Source organism: Durio zibethinus, unplaced genomic scaffold, assembly GCF_047325235.1.
Source record: "Durio zibethinus cultivar Kanyao isolate XHJ-2024 unplaced genomic scaffold, ASM4732523v1 HiC_scaffold_2, whole genome shotgun sequence".
In the NCBI taxonomy this organism is placed as follows: domain Eukaryota; kingdom Viridiplantae; phylum Streptophyta; class Magnoliopsida; order Malvales; family Malvaceae; genus Durio; species Durio zibethinus.
Genome location: NW_028323043.1, coordinates 3,221,821 through 3,226,820, shown reverse-complemented (window position 1 = coordinate 3,226,820; position 5,000 = coordinate 3,221,821).

Genomic DNA, 5,000 nt, shown 5'->3' with positions numbered 1-5,000 from the left:
CGCAACAAGGGCCAACGTGAGCCGATGGTGGTCGAGGCAACCGCCCGCACCAGCTCGAGGCATGTGCCCACACCAAGGCCCGGCATGTATCGATGGTGTTCGACGTAGGGGCAATCTTCTGCTGATGGTGGTCGAGGCAAGAGCCCGCACCAAGGGCCAGCGTGTGCCCATGGTGCTCGAGGCAACCGTCCGCACCAGGGCCCAGCGTGTGCCGATGGTGGTCGAGGCAACCGCCCGCACCAGGGCCCAGCGTGTGCCGATGGTGGTCGAGGCAACCGCCCGCACCAGGGCCCAGCGTGTGCCGATGGTGGTCGAGGCAAGCGCCCGCACCAGGGCCCAGCGTGTGCCGATGGTGGTCGAGGCAAGCGCCCTCACCAAGGCCGAGCGTGTGCCGATGGTGGTCGAGGCAACCGCCCGCACCAGGGCCCAGCGTGTGCCGATGGTGGTCGAGGCAACCGCCCGCACCAGGGCCCAGCGTGTGCCGATGGTGGTCGAGGCAAGCGCCCGCACCAAGGCCGAGCGTGTGCCGATGGTGGTCGAGGCAAGCGCCCGCACCAGGGCGCAGCGTGTGCCGATGGTGGTCGAGGCAAGCGCCCTCACCAAGGCCGAGCGTGTGCCGATGGTGGTCGAGGCAACCGGCCGCACCAAGGGCCGGCGTGTGCCGATGGTGTTCGAGGCAACCGCCCGCACCAGGGCCCAGCGTGTGCCGATGGTGGTCGAGCCAGGAGCCCGCACCAAGGGCCGGCTTGTGTCGATGGTGTTCGGGGCAACCGCCCGTACCAGGGCCCAGCGTGTGCCGATGGTGCTGGGGGCAAGCGCCCGCACCAGGGCCCAGCGTGTGCCGATGGTGCTGGGGGCAAGCGCCCGCCCCAGGGCCCAGCGTGTGCCGATGGTTATCGGGGCAATCGGCCGCACCAGGGCCCAGGGTCTGCCGATGGTGCTCGAGGCAACCGCCCGCACCAAGGCTCAGCATGTGCCGATTGTGATCGAGGCAACAACCCACACCAGGGCCCAGCTTGTGCCGATGGCGGTCGAGGCAAGTGCCCGTACCGAAGGGCAGCCTATGCCGATGATGGTCGATGCATGTGCCATCACCATGCGTCATCATGTGCCATTGATGGTCGAGGCCTTGGCCGAAGTTCGATTTTGAGCCACGGTGCCCATGCTTGGCTCCAGCATGTGCTGGTGCCGCATTTTTTTCACTCGGGACAGCATCGCCGGAGCATCGCCGGAGCATCGCCGGAGTACCGCCGGAGAACCTGACCGGCGGCATTGGGGTTCCGGCGATTGGGAGGGGGGCCGGGGGGGTGTGCGCACATGATGTGCGATGGGTGCTGGTACTTGGCCTTGTGTTGGCCCCCTATCCCTCATCAAACCTCTGAGAATTCACACCCCCTTAAAGAGCATTTGAGATTTTACAGGTTTGCTACCAGTAGCCGTTAAAGTGTCTGAAATGGGGACACTTTTTTCAAACGGTCACAAAATCTTCTCTACTTCGAGTTTTTAGCTGAATTTTTTTGTGCATGCCAACAAAAATAGAAGGATCATGCCTACAAAATTTGGGGCCAAAAATCCTTATAAAAAAATTTTAAAAAATCCCGAACCGCAAAAAGTTTCGAAAATCGTGAAAAATAGAAAACGAGTCATCTTCCAACGAAACTTCACGTGAAGGCTTAGGGGACCATTGTATGAATTTACAAGCCATAAAAATGGCATTGGCACGGCAGAAATTTGAAGATGTGCCTAAACCCACCAGGGCCCAACGTGTGCCGATGGTGCTCGAGGCAACCGCCCGCACCAGGGCCCAGCGTGTGCCGATGGTGCTCGAGGCAAGCGCCCGCACCAGGGCCCAGCGTGTGCCGATGGTGGTCGAGGCAACCGCCCGCACCAGGGCCGATAGTGTGCCGATGGTGCTCGAGGCAACCTGTCGCACCAGGGCCCAGCGTGTGCCGATGGTGATCGAGGCAACCTGCCGCACCAGGGCCCAGCGTGTGCCGATGGTGGTCGAGGCAAGTTCCCGCACCAGCGCCCAGCGTGTGCCGATGGTGCTCGAGGCAACCGACCGCACCAGGGCCCAGCGTGTGCCGATGGTGCTCGAGGCAACCTGCCGCACCAGGGCCCAGCGTCTGCCGATGGTGCTCGAGGCAACCTGCCGCACCAGGGCCCAGCGTCTGCCGATGGTGCTCGAGGCAAGCGCCCGCACCAGGGCCCAGCGTGTGCCGATGGTGGTCGAGGCAAGCGCCCGCACCAGGGCCCAGCGTGTGCCGATGGTGGTCGAGGCAACCGCCCGCACCAGGGCCCAGCGTGTGCCGATGGTGCTCGAGGCAACCTGCCGCACCAGGGCCCAGCGTGTGCCGATGGTGCTCGAGGCAACCGACCGCACCAGGGCCGAGCGTGTGCCGATGGTGGTCGAGGCAAGCGCCCGCACCAGGGCCCAGCGTGTGCCGATGGTGGTCGAGGCAACCTGCCGCACCAGGGCCCAGCGTGTGCCGATGGTGCTCGAGGCAACCGACCGCACCAGGGCCGAGCGTGTGTCGATGGTGCTCGAGGCAAGCGCCCGCACCAGGGCCCAGCGTGTGCCGATGGTGGTCGAGGCAACCTGCCGCACCAGCGCCCAGCGTGTGCCGATGATGCTCGAGGCAACCTGCCGCACCAGGGCCCAGCGTCTGCCGATGGTGCTCGAGGCAACCTGCCGCACCAGGGCCCAGCGTCTGCCGATGGTGGTCGAGGCAAGCGCCCGCACCAGGGCCCAGCGTGTGCCGATGGTGGTCGAGGCAACCGCCCGCACCAGGGCCCAGCGTGTGCCGATGGTGCTCGAGGCAACCTGCCGCACCAGGGCCCAGCGTGTGCCGATGGTGCTCGAGGCAACCGACCGCACCAGGGCCGAGCGTGTGCCGATGGTGGTCGAGGCAAGCGCCCGCACCAGGGCCCAGCGTGTGCCGATGGTGGTCGAGGCAACCTGCCGCACCAGGGCCCAGCGTGTGCCGATGGTGCTCGAGGCAACCGACCGCACCAGGGCCGAGCGTGTGTCGATGGTGCTCGAGGCAAGCGCCCGCACCAGGGCCCAGCGTGTGCCGATGGTGGTCGAGGCAACCTGCCGCACCAGCGCCCAGCGTGTGCCGATGGTGCTCGAGGCAACCTGCCGCACCAGGGCCCAGCGTGTGCCGATGGTGGTCGAGGCAAGCGCCCGCACCAGGGCCCAGCGTGTGCCGATGGTGGTCGAGGCAACCGCCCGCACCAGGGCCCAGCGTGTGCCGATGGTGGTCGAGGCAACCTGCCGCACCAGGGCGGAGCGTGTGCCGATGGTGGTCGAGGCAAGCGCCCGCACCAGGGCCCAGCGTGTGCCGATGGTGGTCGAGGCTGCCGATGGTGGTCGAGGCAACCTGCCGCAGCAGGGCCCAGCGTGTGCCGATGGTGCTCGAGGCAACCGACCGCACCAGGGCCGAGCGTGTGCCGATGGTGCTCGAGGCAAGCTGCCGCACCAGGGCCCAGCGTGTGCCGATGGTGGTCGAGGCAACCGCCCGCACCAGGGCCCAGCGTGTGCCGATGGTGATCGAGGCAACCGACCGCACCAGGGCCCAGCGTGTGCCGATGGTGCTCGAGGCAACCTGCCGCACCAGGGCCCAGCGTGTGCCGATGGTGCTCGAGGCAACCGACCGCACCAGGGCCGAGCGTGTGCCGATGGTGGTCGAGGCAAGCGCCCGCACCAGGGCCCAGCGTGTGCCGATGGTGGTCGAGGCAACCTGCCGCACCAGGGCCCAGCGTGTGCCGATGGTGCTCGAGGCAACCGACCGCACCAGGGCCGAGCGTGTGTCGATGGTGCTCGAGGCAAGCGCCCGCACCAGGGCCCAGCGTGTGCCGATGGTGGTCGAGGCAACCTGCCGCACCAGCGCCCAGCGTGTGCCGATGGTGCTCGAGGCAACCTGCCGCACCAGGGCCCAGCGTGTGCCGATGGTGGTCGAGGCAAGCGCCCGCACCAGGGCCCAGCGTGTGCCGATGGTGGTCGAGGCAACCGCCCGCACCAGGGCCCAGCGTGTGCCGATGGTGGTCGAGGCAACCTGCCGCACCAGGGCGGAGCGTGTGCCGATGGTGGTCGAGGCAAGCGCCCGCACCAGGGCCCAGCGTGTGCCGATGGTGGTCGAGGCTGCCGATGGTGGTCGAGGCAACCTGCCGCAGCAGGGCCCAGCGTGTGCCGATGGTGCTCGAGGCAACCGACCGCACCAGGGCCGAGCGTGTGCCGATGGTGCTCGAGGCAAGCTGCCGCACCAGGGCCCAGCGTGTGCCGATGGTGGTCGAGGCAACCGCCCGCACCAGGGCCCAGCGTGTGCCGATGGTGATCGAGGCAACCGACCGCACCAGGGCCCAGCGTGTGCCGATGGTGCTCGAGGCAACCTGCCGCACCAGGGCCCAGCGTGTGCCGATGGTCGTCGAGGGAACCTGCCGCACCAGGGCCCAGCGTGTGCCGATGGTGGTCGAGGCAAACGCCCGCACCAGGGCCCAGCGTGTGCCGATGGTGCTCGAGGCAACCGACCGCACCAGGGCCCACGTGTGCCGATGGTGCTCGAGGCAACCTGCCGCACCAGGGCCCAGCGTGTGCCGATGGTGGTCGAGGCAAGCGCCCGCACCAGGGCCCAGCGTGTGCCGATGGTGCTCGAGGCAACCGACCGCACCAGGGCCCAGCGTGTGCCGATGGTGGTCGAGGCAAGCGGCCGCACCAGGGCCCAGCGTGTGCCGATGGTGGTCGAGGCAAGCGCCCGCACAAGGGCCCAGCGTGTGCCGATGGTGGTCGAGGCAAGCGCCCGCACCAGGGCCCAACGTGTGCCGATGGTGCTGGGGGCAACCGCCCGCACCAGGGCCCAGCGTGTGCCGATGGTGGTCGAGGCAAGCGCCCGCACCAGTGCCCAGCGTGTGCCGATGGTGGTCGAGGCAAGCGCCCGCACCAGGGCCCAGCTTTTGCCGATGGTGATCGAGGCAACCGGCCGCTCCAGGGCCCAGCGTGT